The following is a 16923-nucleotide window of genomic DNA, read 5'->3' on the forward strand; positions in this document are numbered from 1 at the left end:
AAGCCAGAGGAAGCAGGTTCGATTCCACAGGACCCATGTCAAAGCCAGATGCACAAGGTGGTGCGTGTGTCTGGAATTTGTTTGCAATGGCTCTCTCCCGCCCCCTTTCTCTTCCTCTTAAATAATAAACAAAATTTAAAAATTTTTTAAATCTTATACAGGAGCCAGTCAGAATGATATTGCTTCCATTTCAGAACAAAATTACTCAAAAAATTTTGGTCATTCTAGCATTGCTCAATGAGAATTTGGAAAAAAAATTAAATTACTGAAGAACGATAATCAAATCCAGACTCCTCAGGTCTCCTGAGTGTCTGGTGCCCTTCGGCCAGCAAGTACACAAGATGAACGCCCCGTCTGGGGGCCTGAGTTTGGTAGGAGGTGCCCTGCGAGCCGGTCACCACGCGCACCCGGGTCTGCACCTGGGGAGGGGTACAAGCAGCCCAGCTCCTCAGCCGGCAGGACAGACTTTCCCTTTCCCGGCCCCACACAAACTCGTCCAAGGGGAACGTTGTGCCCAAGGCCGCTCTAGAAGGCGCCGGAGCCCGGGTCCTTGCCCCCCCCAGCCCACGGCGGTGGCCCGGCGGGGACGCGGGCCAATGTGCGGCCCGCTGGTCTCAAACTGTCCACATACCTGCTGATGTACCCCTAGCTGTCCCTGCATGCGCGCTCCTCCTTGCCGGGGGCTGGATGCATCGCGACTGAGCCGAGCTGTTACACATTTTCTAACAAGAAAACCATGGCTTTGCCACTTTGCGTATATGGGATATGGTTACAGAAAGATCCACTCAAGGGCTGGAGAAAGGGCTTAGCAGTTAAGGTGCTTGCCTACAAAGCCCAAGGACGCATGTTCGACTGGCCAGGTCCCATGTAAGGCAGACACACAAAGTGATGCAAGTGCACAAGGCTGTACATGCATACGAGGTGGCCCATGGGTCTGGAGTTCCATTCAGTGGATGGAGGCCTTGGGGTACCAATTCTTTCGCTCTCGCATTAAAAAAAAAATGCCATATATCCTAAGGACTCATCTCATTTCCTTAGAAGTACGTGCTCAACCATGTTTATTGCTACTCAATTTATAATAGCGGGGAAATGGAACCAGCTTAGATGTCCCTCAACTGATGAGTGGATAATGAAGATGTGGCACATTTATACAATGGAGTTCTACTCAGTGGTAAAGAAAAATGAAGTTATGAAATTTGCAGAAAAATGGATGGACCTGGAAAGTATTATACTAAGTCAGGTAACCCAGGCCCAGAAAGCCAAGCACCACATGTTCTCTCTCATATGTGGATCCTAGCTACAGATGATTTGGCTTCTGCGTGAGAATGAAAATACTTAGTAGCAGAGGCCAGTAAGTTAAAAAGGAGACATAAAGGGAAGAGAAAGGAAGGGAGGAGGATACTTAATAGGTTGATATTGTATATATGTAATTACAATGATTGTAATGGGGAGGTAATATGATGGAGAATGGAATTTCAAATGGGAAAGTGTGGGGGTGGGGAGGGAGGGAATTACCATGGGATATATTTTATAATCATGGAAAATGTTAATAAAAATTAAAAATAAAATTTAAAAAAATGCCAGTCAAATCCTATAAGACTAACTTTCCAGACCCTTTGTTTTTATTTTTACTGGGGCTGGAGAGATGGCTTAGCAGTTAAGGTGTTTGCCTGTGAAGCCTAAGGACCAAGATTCAATTCCCCAATACCTATATAAAGCAGATGCACAAGGGGTACATGCATCTGGAGTTCGTTTGCAGTGGCTAGAAGCCCAGGCATGCTCTCTTTCTCTCTCCAATATTTTCTTATATATTTTTATTTTATTTATTTATTTGAGAGAGAGAAAGAGGCAGAGAGAGGGAAAGAAAGGAAGAGAGAGAGAGAGAGTGGGCACCCCAAGGCCTTGAGACACATGTGCCCCCTTGTGCATTTGGCTTACATGAGTCCTGGAGAGTCCAACCAGGATCCTTTAGCTTTGCAGGCAAGCACCTTAACTGCTAAGCCATCCCTCCAGCCCCTCCAATATTTTTTTTTTCAAGGTAGGCTCTCACTCTAGTCCAGGCTGACCTGGAATTCACTGTGTAGTCTCAGGGTGGCCTCGAACTCACAGCGATCCTCCTACCTCTGCCTCCCTAGTGCCGGGATTAAAGGTGTGCGCCGTCACACCCGGCTCAAATTAAAAAAAAAAATTGTTCATTTTTATTTAGTTAGTTGAGGGTGACAGAGGGAGAAAGAGACAGAGAGAGAGAATGGGCGTGCCAGGGCCTCCATCCACTGCAAATGAACTCCATACGTGTGTGCCCCCTTGTGCATCTGGCTAACGTGGGTCCTGAGGAATTGAGCCTGGAACCGAGGTCTACTAGGCTTCACAGGCAAGTGATTAACCACTAAGCCATCTCTCTAGCCCATCAAATGAAATATTTTTATTTATTAGCCTGGTGTGGTCCTACACACCTTTATTTCTCTTTTTTTTTTTCCTTTTCATTTTCTTCTTATTTTTCTTTGCCACCCAGACTGTGTCCTCTCCCTCCAGTTCCTCTGAAGGAGAGCAGGAAGGATTATAAATGGCAAGTTGTACTTGCAGCAAAGCAACACCAAAAGCCAGCCTCACCCTCAGGAGAGAATGCTAAGCCTCCCCCTGTGGTTTCCAGTACTCTACAGAGGCCGAGAAACTTCTCTAGTAACAAACTATAGAAATGATCAGGAAGAGGTGGCCAAAAGAATGAAAGAGCCAAAGGAAGGGTAGGACTCCTTACAACATGCTCCCCACAGACACAGAATGGCCTGGATATCCATGAGCTCACAGTGCCTGACATTACCTACACAAGGCCATCATAAGAGGAGGAAAAGATCATGGCATCAAAATAAGACACTGATTGGGGGGGGGGCGGGCAGGAGATTTGATGGAGAATGGAGTTTCAAAGGGGAAAGTGGGGGGGGAGGGAGGGCATTGCCTTGGGATATTTTTTATAATCATGGAAGTTGTTAATAAAAATTTGAAAAGAAAAGAAAAAAGAAATGATCCCTGAAAGTATAGTCTTGGCACACACCTTTAATCCTGGCACTTGGGAGGCAGAGATAAGAGGATTGCTGTGAGTTCAAGTCTGAGACTACATCATGAATTCCAAGTCAGCCCAGGCTAACCTGAAACTCACTCAGTAGCCCAGGTTGGCCTTGAAGTCACAGCGCCTCAGCCTCCCCAGTGCCAAGATTAAGGGTGTGTGCTACCACTCCTAGCTCACTCTCTCCTTTCTCTTCTTCTCTCCCTCCCCCTCTCTTTCTTTTTTCTGTCTTTTTGGTTTTTCAAGGTAGGGTTTTGCTGTAGCCCAGGCTGACCTAAAATTCACTATGTAGTCTCAGGGTGGCCTCGAACTCACAGTGATCCTCTTGTCTCTGCCTTCCAAGTGCTGGGATTAAAGGTGTGTGACACCATGCCTGGCTTTTTTCTTTCTTTTAATCCCAAATCATTAATTCTCTAGGAGGGTTTGAGGCAACAATACCTGTTTGGCTGTATTATCACCCAACAAAAAGTTTTTATTGTATGAAAATGGAGAAATAAAGGTTTAGATTTTTATGCTGTTTTACCATGGCCCTTCATCCTTGCTCTGTTATAGATAGGAATGTTTCTGATGTTTGTAGCAACTTTTAAGCAAATATTATTGTGCATATATGCAAATTTTTCTTTTTTAAAAAAGGTGTGTTTTCGATATTTTTATGAGAGAGGAGAGAGAGAGAGGGAAAGTATTAGCATGCCAAGGACTCTTGTTGCTACAAATGAACTCTAGACACACTCACCACTTTGTGCATCTGGCTCTATATGGGTACTGGAGAATCAAACCCAGAGCTGCAGATTTTGCAAGCAAGTGCTTTTAACTGCTGAACCCCCACCCGCCCAAAGTAAAATTTCATGAATTTCCTAAACACCATATTTTCATGCTTGAATAGCTCAGACGTGTCTAGACAAATAAGTTAAACTACCCAGGAAAAAAGAAGCCTTGCTTCTGAGTTGATATAGAACATGTGCAACTTCAGCTGAAAAGTTTACAGGCGAAGGTGATATTCTCAAGACGCTGAAAACAGACATGCCATATGAATATAATGATCAATAAAAGGTAGGCACTTGGAAAGAGAGCAATAGCCATGGCTATAAACCTAACATTGCTGGTAAGTCATCATTTCAAAGGTCTCCAGTGTTTATCTGGGATGAGTACAGAGCTTGAACTTTTTCCTTCTTTCGTTTTTGGTTCTTCTCAGATTCCTCTTGGTTATCACTGTTTTTCAAATTCGTATAGCACATTTCAAAATACCATGTACACATCACAAGACACATTGTACACAATGCAAGATACATTGTCCTGTATGTCCAAAGTTACCCGTTGAAGTAAACAAAACAACCAAAGTAAATTACAAATTTAATTATCTAGTGCTCATGCTTACAAATTCTGCTTACCTGAACTAAAATTATGCAAGCAATGAGTGGGGAGTCCCTGACGCCCTCTGACCATCTCTCCAGGGTGTTTTTCAAAGCCCTGCTAAACTTCCACATCCTTCAAGAAGTTTTCACCTTTCATGTCATACTGGTCTTCCAAATTTTTCCAGAATGAAGGATGCAGTTTGAAAAGAAGAAACATGGAGTTTAGAATTGAATCATGACTTGTTTCCCCATAAGCCATCCCCCATCAATTATTTATTATTAAATGAGGCTGCAAATTTCTGAGACAAATAGTGTGACAAAGTTAAGGTAGCTTAATCTACTTTTATGAATTCCTTATCTTATATCAGTAATAGCACTTTAAATTCTATCTTAATGCTCTCTTGTAGAGGTAGGCATTTATTATGTCCATTGGTAGCATAGAGTGTGGGAGAGTAATTAAATCCAAAAAGGCCATTTTCACAATATTGATTCTTCCAATCCAAGAACAAGGGTGTCTCTCCTTTTCCTAGTGTCTTCTGCAATTTCTTGCTTGAGTGTTTTAAACTTTTCATTGTAGAGATCCTTCACTTCCTTGGTTAAGTTTATTCCAAGGTACTTTGTTTATTTATTTTTTTGATGCAAAAGTGAATAGGAGTGATTCTCTGATTTCATCCTCTGTGTGTTTGTTGTTAGCATATAGGAAGACTGATTTCTGTGTATTTGTTTTGTATCCTGCTACATGGCTATAGTGTTTATCAGCTCTAACAGTTTGCTGGTAGAGTCTTTAGGGTCCTTTATGTGTAGAATCATGTCATCTGCAAATAATGATAATTTGATCTTACTTTCCTATCTGTATCTGTTTTATGTGTGTGCCTTATTGCTAAGGCTTCCAGCACTATATTAAATAAAAGTGGGGACAGTGGACACCCTTGTCTTGTTCCTGAATTTAGTGGAAAAGCTTCAGGTTTTTCTCCATTTAGTATTATGTTTGCTGTAAGCTTGTCATAAATAGCCTTTATTATGTTGAGGTATGTCTCTTCTATTCCCAGTCTCTGTAGGACTTTTGTCATGAAGGAATGTTGGATTTTGTCAAATGCATATTTTAAGGAGATGATCATGTGACTTTTGCCCTTCAGTCCATTTATAATTTTTTAATTTTTTTTTGGTCTTTTGAGGTAGGGTCTCATTCTTCAGGCTAACCTGGAATTCACAATGGAGTCTCAGGGTGGCCTCAAACTCACACCAATCCTCCCACTTCTGCCTCTTGAGTGCTGGAGTTAAAGGCGTGAGCCACCATGCCTGGCTTAGTCCATTTATATATTGTATTACATTTATTGATTTGTGTATGTTGAGCCATCCCTGCATGTCTGGGATAAAGCCTACTTGGTCAAGGGGAATGATCTTTCTGACATATTCTTGAATTCTTTGCCTCTTTCTTCCTCTCTATTTCTCTCTCTCTCCTAAATAAATAAATAACATTAAAAAAAAAGAAGAAGAAGAGTCAAAGAAAGGGTCGGACTCCTTACAATGTACTCCTCTAGACAGAAAATGGCCTGGATTTCCATGACCTTACAGTGCCTGACACTACCTACACAAGACCATTATTGTGTTGTGGAAATCAGTGTGGAGGTTCCCAAGACAGCTACACAGAGATTTACCATATGACTCAGCTATAGCACTCCTAGGCATATATCCTAAGGACTCATCTCAAGAGTAAGGATACTTGCTCAGCCATGTTCATTGTCACTCTATTCACAATAGCTAGGAAGTGGAACCAGCCTAGATATCCCTCAACTGAGGAGTAGATAATGAAGATGTGGTATATTTATACAATGGAGTTCTACTTGGCAGTTAAGAAAAATGAAATTATGAAATTTGCAGGGAAATGATGGATCTGGAAAGGACTATACTTAGTGAGGTTACCAAGACCCAGAAAGCCAAATGTCACATGTTCTTTCTCATATGTGGATCCTAGCTACAAATGATTAGATTTCTATGTGAGTAGGAATAAAACTCAGTAGCAGAGGCCAGTAAGCTAGAAAAGGGATATAAAGGGAATATAAAGGGAGGGAGGGAGGGACTTAATAGGATATAATTGTATATATGTAAGTAGAAGAACAGATTAATGGGAGTGAAAAGGCCTAAGTGAGGTCATGGGAAGAGATTGAGTAAAGGAAAGGTGGAAGGAAGTATAATCAAAATCTAAGAAGATATAAATAAGTCATATGGAAACTTACTTTTTTGGGCAATGTAACACTCAGAAGACATAGATTGTTACTGGAAAAATTTTCAGTACCAGGGATGGGATACCTTCTAGTGAATTGTTGGCCAACGTAGTCACTGATACACCCAAAACATTACAGGTCATTGCTGAGGCTCTTGGTTTACCATCAGGAATAGATGGTAAGACCCTGTTGCTAAAGATTCCACATACTTAGGATGCAAGGTCACTGAGAAATCCTGCTGGAGCTGAGCTGAAAACCTCCTCCATGACAGAAAGTTGGAAAAAGCTACACTACATGCAGTTCAATGAGAGAAAGCGAAATCACCAATAGAGATACTCAACAGTGGACACTGCAAGCCTTAAATTTGGCCATCCATGCCTACTTTAGTGTTGAATTCTCAACAACTTCTGGATTTCTGCTTTGATACATTTTGAATGTTCCTCAGTAACAATGGCCATCTCCCTGGCACAGGGTGTCAGGATCACCAGGCCAAATGAGTGTACTAGTGGCATGTCTGTCATGGGAGAAACCAGCTGCTCTCTAATTGAACTGGAGGCCCACTCCATGGGAGGGAATACAACCGTGATACTGAAAACCTACAACAGGGGTAGTCATAAGCTCTGGGGGTGTAAAGTCTGCTAGTGTCTGGCTAAATGTACATACTATGCTCACCAACCTGCCCAGTAAGCACTTCTCTTAATGTTCATACCCATATATTAATGCTACTCTCACATTTGGTAGAGAACCTTCTCTTTTCAGATGGCAGTGACCTTGGGATGACTCAGAAGGCACTATGGTGCTGAGAAGAAGTGACAGAGGAGTGTTCAGCACTGAAATATCTCTATCACATCTTCCAAGGGTCAAGGTCCTTATGGAAGAGGTGGCAGAAAGAATGTAAGTGTTGGGGCTGGAGAGATGGCTTATCAGTTAAGGCGTTTGCCTGCAAAGCCAAAGGACCCTGGTTCGATTCCCCAAGACCCACATAAGCCAGATGCACAAGGAGGCACATGTGTCTAGAGTTTGTTTGCTGTGGATGGAGGCCCTGACATGCCCATTCTCTCTTTCCCTCTCTCTGCCTCTTTCTTCCTCTCTATTTCTCTCTCTCTCCTAAATAAATAAATAACATTAAAAAGAAGAAGAAGAAGAGTCAAAGGAAGGGTCGGACTCCTTACAATGTACTCCTCTAGACAGAAAATGGCCTGGATTTCCATGACCTTACAGTGCCTGACACTACCTACACAAGACCATCATAATAGGAAGAAAAGATCATGACATCAAAATAAAAGAGAGAGCAGTGTGAAGAAGAAGCGAGGACGACCCCCGGACCGACCAAAGCCACACGCCGCCGCATCCCCGCGTTCGGCGCCTACATCCCTCCCCCCGCCTCGCTGCCGCCATGCCCAAAAGAAAGGCTGAAGGGGATGCTAAAGGAGATAAAGCCAAGGTGAAGGACGATCCACAGAGAAGATCCGCAAGGTCATCTGCTAAACCTGCTCCTCCAAAGCCAGAGCCCAAGCCTAAAAAGACCCCTGCAAAGAAGGGAGAGAAGGTACCCAAAGGGAAAAAGGGAAAAGCTGACGCTGGCAAGGAGGGAAATAACCCTGCAGAAAACGGAGATGCCAAAACAGATCAGGCACAGAAAGCCGAAGGTGCCGGAGATGCCAAGGGAAGTGTGTGCATTTTGGATAATTGTGTACTTCTGGTGACTGTACAGTTTGAAATACTATTTTTTTTTAATTTTTTATTTATTTATTTGAGAGCAACAGACACATAGAGAAAGACAGATAGAGGGAGAGAGAGAGAATGGGCGCGCCAGGGCTTCCAGCCTCTGCAAACGAACTCCAGACGCGTGCGCCCCCTTGTGCATCTGGCTAACGTGGGACCTGGGGAACCGAGCCTCGAACCGGGGTCCTTAGGCTTCACAGGCAAGCGCTTAACTGCTAAGCCATCTCTCCAGCCCTGAAATACTATTTTTTATCAAGTTTTATAAAAATGCAGAATTTTGTTTTACTTTTTTTTTTAAAGCTATGTTGTTAGCACACAGAACACTTCATTGTTTTGGGGGGAGGGGGTGGAACAAGTGTCACTAACAGAAGGTCTCCCAAGCTGGAGTGATGGGAAAACACCTTTCCCTGCTAGTTTTGAAAGATTCCCCTTGGCTCTGGGGAGGAGGGATTCCCTTGTGTTGACACAGTAGCCAACCTTGGCACAAATGCCTCGTGGCATGTGAAAACTCAAAAGTCCATTTTTATGTTCTGCCCTCCACCATCAGCATAGACTTAACTCCCTTAAGACCAGAGACCTGTTGGGACCTGACCCCTTCACACTGGTTCTGCCAGTGTGTCAGATGACCTGGACTTTGCATTGACATCACTGAGATGACGGTGTTCCTCTCAAGAGCTGTGGTACCTTTTCTAAAAGATTGTGGATTTTTCAGATTAATAATCCTTCCATTTTCATTTCATTTCCTGAAAGTCAGGGTCGGCTTGTGAAAAGTTGTTAAAACAACATGCTCAATGTGAAATGTCAACCCTCACTCTAAACTCCCCTGTTCCGAGCATCACATGAAGACTTCATTGGATTTTATGGTGGCTTTCTGATTTTGGTAGTCCATACAAGAAGGGAGTTTGAAAGTTCTTGGATACTGCTACTGAGTGTCTGCCCATGTCCTGCCTGAAATACCATGATTGTTTATGAAAAGTATCTTTAATAAAGCTGGATACAGTTTGGCTTGGAAAAAAAATAAAAATAAAAGAGAGATTGATTGACAGGGGAAGGGGATATGATGGAGAGTGGAGTTTCAAAGCAGAAAGTGGGGGGAGGGAGGGAATTACCATAGGTTATTGTCTACAATTATGGAAGTTGTCAAAAAAAGAAATTAAATAAAAAAATTTTTAAGGCCAAATAAAGGAAAAAGTTGTCAAATCTATGTCCTTCACATTACTTCATATTGTCTTAATACCAAGGTCAGGTGTATTGATCTTCAAGTTGGCACTATGGTTTTTTTATTAATTAGAAAGTTTATTGTATGAAAAAAGCATGTGTTGATCCCATTCCCCTCATATTATCCTATTATATTCCCTCCTCCTCACTCCCATTCCACTGAGGGCCCTCCTCAGTGGGGTTACTGGTACTCACCATGATGGTATAGGTTACGAATGCAATAGTCAGTTACTATGAGGGGATTTTGGTTCTCCCTGGATTTTGTTGCCTCTGGATACATCTTCAAACTCTGTGGCTCTTACAATCTTTCTGCCCCTCTTCCACAGTGTTCCCTGAGCCTTGACAGGTATGTTATAAACCTACTTTATTTTACCTATTTATTTATTCTTTTTTTTTTTTTGAGAGAGATTGAGGCAGACAGAGAGAAAGAATGGGCATGCCAGGGCCTCTTGCCACTGCAAATGAACTGCAGATGCACGCACCACCTTGTGCATCTGGCTTATGTGGGTACTGGGGAATCAAACCTGGGTACTTAGACTTCACAGGCAAGTGTCTTAACCACTAAGCAATCTCTCCAGGCCATAAGCCTACTTTAGTATTCTCACCAACTTCTGGATTTCTGCTTTGAGGCATTTCGAATGTCCTCAGTAACAAGGGCTATCTTCCTTGCACAGGTTGTCAGGATCACCATGAGAACAGCACTCTTGTTTAACTTGCCATTTCCTTTGTGGTGTCATCTGGACCCTGGCTGATGTGAAAGAGGTGGCTCATCTCATGATGTCATGTTGCTGGATTTTGGTTCTCCCTGAGTTTTGTTGCCTTCTGTAAAAAAGAAAAAGAAAACAGATTCTACAATGAAGAGTGAGAGCAGCATGGATTAAAGGGGATAACCATAATTCATTAAGAGAGATTGTGATGGTTGTAGCCACTCTTTTTAGTCAAAGACTAGTAAAAGCTTCTCTCTAGAGTCTATGACCATCATCTCCATAGGATACTGACGTGGTGCACAGTACCAGCTATGAGTTCTTTCCCACTGGTTGGTCCTCTTATCCAATCAGCGAGCCACTGGTGACCCACATAGGCTGAGTGCTGCTATTGCACAGGTGGTATATCTTGACTTGTTGATTTCATATCTAGAAGGATATCCTGCTTGTTCATAATGCTGGTGGCCATTTTTCCCCATCACTGTAATGACTAGCCATTAGGGAGCTGACTTTCTTCTAAATTCCAGCATGTTCTCTCAATATCCTGTGTTGGCAGCTTGAGGCACTATATTTTGAGTGACATTGAAGAGACTAATGATTGTAAAATTTATATGTGTTTTATTCATATTCTTCTATGAAGTCATTATAAATTTGTAGAGTCTGTCTCAAGCCATGTACTCTGGGAAGCAGGATCCAAGAAAGAATTTCAGGTACAAGATATTAAGAGGTGAATGCCCTTAGTGCTCTGAACTGTGTGGAAGGAAGACATAGAAAACATGATGGGACAGAGGGAGAAGCCATGTGTTTATGCAAACCTGAGAACAGCCTCATCTGAACTCACAGAGAGTTCTCAAACAGTCAGTGTTCGTTTGCTATTGCTGCTGTAACAATTCCCACAATACAGATTTAGAACCAGACAACTGCAGTTTAAATCCTGTCTATGTTGATTACTTCTTTACTAATTTTGGACAAATTATCTATCCTTTATGAATTTCAATTTCTTTCAACTGTAAGACAAGGACTTTGTGAAATAGGGATTTTTGTACCTTGTTCATATATGGCACATTGTATCACACTGGGAGGCACCCAGGAAATATAGCTACTATGCATTTTATACTACATCAGCCTGCATATCCTATTTCCATGACCTTTATTGCTTGATATCAGATACTATCACATCACATCTTTTAATTTTTTTCTATTCTTTCTGGGCTCAGAGGTCAGCCTGAGCTAGGGCAAGACCCCTGCCTTGAAAAAAAAAAAAGAAATTAGTTATACAATATGTTAGGTTTCCATCCCTGGCCTGGGAGAGGGGCCCTGGTATTTATTGGCACATATAACACCACATATACGTACTTACATTTCTTCCTGCAAATAAAAGGTGTGGCAAACATCATAGAGAATGTTTGTAGTGGGCTGAAAGTGGCCATGCATTCACCACTTTCTTTATTTCTTTATTAAAGTCAGAGAAAGAGTGAGAGTGAGAATGGGTGCACCAGGACCTCCAGCCACTGCAAACAAACTCCAGATGTGGGCATTCCCTTGTGCATCTGGCTAACATGGGTCCTGGGGAAATGAACCTGGGTCCTCTGACTTTGTAGGCAAATGCCTTAACTGCTAAGCCATCCCTCCAGCCCACATTCACCACTTTCTTAGGAACCTCATGATGACTGGCTTTCCATCCAGCTCACCCCTGCTCAAATGTGTTGGGCTGGCTAGGAACCGCTTGGCAGATGTTCAGGGCTGACTGACTTTAGGTTATCCCTAACTAAATATCTCTTTTGTGGAGTCTGGGTACTTTGGATTTAAACTGAGCAGCCAAGTTCAATAAAAGAATCAAACTGATTCCTAGTGAAGATAATGGCGAGGCCAATAGCCCCAGAGAAAAGAACTCCATTCAGTCTCATATGCCAAGCTCCAGGCACTAGTTTTCCAGGCTACAAGTTGCAACTCATGAGTGGGTTGTGAAATCGTTTTATGGGTAGTAGCCCAAGAGTATTCTTGAGCAAAGTAGAGAAATGTGAGCTATCTGAATGTACTTACCTTAGCAGTCTTAATATTATATCCTAGAAGTTTTCATGTATGCATTTCTTCTAGAGTACACTATTAAAAACTGTCTATCTAGCTGTGTGTATGGCTGGTATATACTGTCTAAGGAAAGGTACACATATAGCAAGAATGGGTACTTGGCACTCTTTGCCCAGAAGCTTAGCTTCTATAATTTATTTGTTTATTTATTATTTAAGAGAAAGAGGCAGAGAGACAGACAGAGAGAGAGAGAGAAGAGAATGAATGGGTGCACCAGGGCCTCTAACCACTGCAAACACACTTCAGACACCTGTACCACCATGTGCAACTCGTTTATGTGGGCACTGAGAATTGAACCTGACTCCTTAGGCTTTGCAGTCAAGTGCCTTAACCACTAAATCATCTCTCTAGCCCCAGCTTCTATATTTAGAAAAAAAAATAGTATTTACTTGTGAAGGAAGAGAGAGAGAAAGAGAAAGTGAGTGTATGGGCAATCCAGAGACTCTTGCCAATGCAAATTAACTAGAGATGCATGAACCACTTTGTGCATCTGGTTTTAAAAAAATGTTTTATTTTTATTTATTTTATTTATTTGACAGAGAGAGAAAGAGAGAGAGAGAGAATGGGCACCACCAGAGCCTCCAGCCACTGCAAAAGAACTCCAGAAGCATGCACCCTCTTATGCATCTAACATGGATCCTGGGGAATTGAACCTGGGTCCTTTGGCTTTACAGGCAAATGCTTTAACCACTAAGCCATCCCTACAGCCCATGCATCTGGTTTTGATGGGAACTGGGGAATCAACCCTAGCCATCAGTCTTTGCAAGCAAGCACCTTAACTGCTGAGCCAACTCTGCAGCTCTCTAATTTCTCTTCATCAGGAATGGACATTCCTCTGATTTTTCTCCATTTCATTTACCTTCTGTTCAGCACTCTTGGGGTGATGAGGAAAGAATGCATTCTATTTCTGTGCCTTCCATTTCAATTCTGAGTCCTTCGGGGTGCTTATGATGGGACACAGAGGTCAACATGCTCATTTACTTCCCCTAGCAGAAGCAGTGAAGATTCTGTTAGGCTGGTGGGTTCTGGGACAGGGTCAGAACCAATGAAGAAAATTCCTCCCTTAGGCCTTGAAGTCTAAGAAGTTAGCCAGAAGTCCAGAGCCAACGGACAGAGGCAATCAGTAGCAGAAAACAGAAGGCGGGGCTGAAGAGAAGATGGCTTAGTTGTTAAAGGTGCTTGCTTGCAAAGCCTGGGAACCAGGGGTTCAGTTCCCAGTTCACCCACATAAGGAGGATGCAAAATGTGGCGCAAGCATCTGGTGTTCCTTTGCAGTGGCAAGAGGCCCTGGCCCTCACCATACACACACACACACACACACACACACACACACACACACACACACACTAAATAGTTAATTAATTAAAAATTTACCTAGCATCTGGGAGGCTGAGACAGGAGGCTCACTGTGAGCTTGAGGTCAGCCTGAGATACAGGGAGACTGTCTCCAAAATACATTATTTTAATTTAGAAAACAAGGTAGGAGAAAAGTTGATCTTGCAATATTGAAATGAAAAAAAATTCTCTCTTCTTAGAATTATGAATTTGAAGCCAGGCGTGGTGACTCACGCTTTTAATCCTAGCACTCAGGAGGCAGAGGTAGGAGGATTGCTGTGAGTTCAAGGCCACCCTAGACTACATAGTGAATTCCAGATCAACCTGAGCTAGAGTGAGACACTACCTCAGAAAAAAAAAAAAATGAATTTGAGCACAACAGCACCATCAAAAAGACATGGCTGGAGAGATGGCTCATCAGGTAAAGCACTTGCAAAGCCTATTGGCTCAGGCTGATTCACCAGGATCCACATAAAATAAAAATATTTTAATTTTTAAAAAAACCTTTCAAACAAAAAGAAGAAGAGCTGGTGTGGTGGTGTGGTGGTGCACACCTTTAATCCCAGCACTTGGGAGGCAGAGGTAGGAGGACTGCCATGAATTCAGGGCCACCCTGAGATGACAGAGTTAATTCCAGGTCAGCCTGGGCTAGAGTGAGACCCTACCTTGAAAAATAAAAAAAATTTTAAAAAAGAAGGAGGAGGAGGAGGAGAAAGAGGAGAAAGAAGAAGAAAGGGAAGAAAAGGAGAAGACGCACAGTGTTCTGTGATTAAGAAATCTGTTCTGAGCCACAGACTGGAAAAAAGCCACTAGATTTCTAGGAGCTGAGTGGCAAGTGCTTGTGGGTGCAAGAGTTGAACACATGCGACCGAAAGGATGCCAACAGACCTTTTCAGAACCCAGACAAGGAAAGAAGTTATAATGCCCACTGCTCAGCCCATGAAACATGCTCTCAGGCTTCAGGGCTAAAAATATAAAGACCAGCACAGGGAGTAAGACCACAAGGGTTATACACTCATTAGAAGATGCCAGCAAAAATAACCTGAGAAGGGGCAGCAAAATGTCATTGAGAAAGACTCTGTACCTGCAGTGAGATGAGGGACCACCCAGAGACAGTCTGCACCTGCGCTCAGGTAAAGGACAGCATATACACAGTCAGTTAATACCCTCAGGAGCATGTGTATAACAGCAGACTCCACATGTCTTCAATAGAGTGACTACATAGAGACAGGCTGTGCCTGCCCCAAGGAGAGTGTATGCACAGAGATGGACTCCACCTGTCCACAATAGAGTGTCTGCATAGAGGACTCCACCTGTTGTCAGGAGAGTGTCTGCATAGAGAAGGACTCCATCTGTCCTCTGGAGATTGACTGGATAAACACACACACACACACACACACACACACACACACACACACACACATACACAAGAGAGAGAGAGAGAAAGAGAGACAGAGACAGAGAGAGACTTCACCTGCCTACAAGAGTTAGAGGTGCCAGGCACAGTGGCACACACCTTTAATCCCAATACTGAAGAAACAAAGGTAGGATCACCATGAGTTCAAGGCCAGTCTGTGGCTACACACAGCGTATTTCAGGTCAGCCTGGGGTAGAGTGAGACCCTATCATAAAAAAAAAAAAAGAAAAGGAGTTACATGGAAAGCAGTTGGAAAGATAAGTGGGTAGAAAAATCAACTAAAGGAATTTTTCTTTTCTTTTTTTAAATATTATTTATTTGAGAGAGAGAGAGTGGGCATGCCAGAGCCTTCAGCCACTGCAAAAGAATGCCAGATGCATGTGTCACCTTGTGCATCTGGCTTATGTGGGTCCTGGGGAATAGAACCTGGGTCCTTTGGCTTTGCAGGCAAGTGCCATAACCACTAAGCCATCTCTCCAGCCCTAGGAAATTGATTTTTAAAGTGCCAGAATGGACAATACTTAATCTCTGTATGCCAACTAAAATAACAAAATTAAATAAGGTCCAGACTAGACAATGGGTTTAAAACACAGGACCTGAGCTCAGGAAATGGCTCAGGGGGTAATAGTGCTTGCCACACAGTCATGAGACCTGTGAGGGCCAGACAGCCTGAGTTTGATCTCCAGCACCCATGTGAAAAGCTTGGTGTGGCCATGCATGTCTGTAATCCCTGTCCTGTGTGTGGCGGAAACCAGAACATTTCTGGGGCTGGCTGGACAATCAGTCTGAATAAAAACTGCAGATTCATGGGCTGGAAAGATGGCTTAGCAGTTAAGATATTTGCCTGCAGAGCCTAAGAACTTATGTTCGAATCGCCAGCTCCCATGTAAGCCAGAAGCACAGTGACACAAGCACGTAGTGTCGCACATGCACACAAAGGGGTGCACGTAGCCGGCGTTTGTTTACAGTGAACTGAAGGCCCTGGCATACCCATTCTTTCTCTCTCTCTCTCTCTCTCTCTCTCTCTCTCTGCCTCTCTCTCTCTCTCAAAATAAATAAAAACCCTTGAAGATCTAGTTTCAGAGAGAGACTCCGTCTCAAGCAGAATGATAGAGGAATAGACCTGGCATTCTCCTCTGACCTCCACACGTGGGTATGAGTCACATCATGGAACACATGCCCATGAAATCTGTCATAGCAAAGAAACAAGTGGCAGGCCAAAAGCTGGAATCATAGCTTCATGTCAGCACAGAGAAATGAGAAAAAGGGAGAGAAAGAAAAGAGAGCAAGTGATGCTTGACTATATCAATACCTCAAGGCCCACCCTTAGTGATACACTTCCTCCAGGAAGGCTTTACTTCCTAAAGGTTCCACAACCACCTTCAACAGCACCACCAACTGGGATTAAGTATTCAAGCACATGAGCCTAATGGGGACATTCTGCACTCAAACCCACTCAAACCACCACACACAGTTAAATCCCTGAAAGTGTCATTTCTATATTTGATTATTGCAATCTACTGTCAACTGACATATTTATGGCATTGTTTTTGTTGTTGTTTTGTTTTCTGAGGGTTTTTTTTTCCAAGGTAGGGGATCCTCTGGCCCAGGCTGACCTGGAATTAACTATGTAGTCTCAGGGTGGCCTTTAACTCACAGCAATCCTCCTACCTCTGCCTCCCGAGTGCTGGGATTAAAGGTGTATACCACCATGCCCAGCTTATGGCATCATTTCTTAAAAACCATTTATGATTTATTTATTTGAGGCACACACAGAAAGAGAGGGGAGAAGAGAGAA

The 16923-nt window shown here is 42.9% G+C and overlaps 1 non-coding gene across 1 annotated transcript; it reads right to left on the reverse strand.

Moving 5' to 3' along the window:
• Nucleotides 1–2503: 2503 nt before the first annotated feature.
• LOC123461766 lies at nucleotides 2504–2716 on the reverse strand. The gene has a single exon (XR_006637837.1). It is a non-coding gene; the product is annotated as a small nucleolar RNA U3 (small nucleolar RNA).
• Nucleotides 2717–16923: the final 14207 nt, after the last annotated feature.

Source organism: Jaculus jaculus, chromosome 6 (assembly GCF_020740685.1).
Source record: "Jaculus jaculus isolate mJacJac1 chromosome 6, mJacJac1.mat.Y.cur, whole genome shotgun sequence".
NCBI classification, from domain to species: domain Eukaryota; kingdom Metazoa; phylum Chordata; class Mammalia; order Rodentia; family Dipodidae; genus Jaculus; species Jaculus jaculus.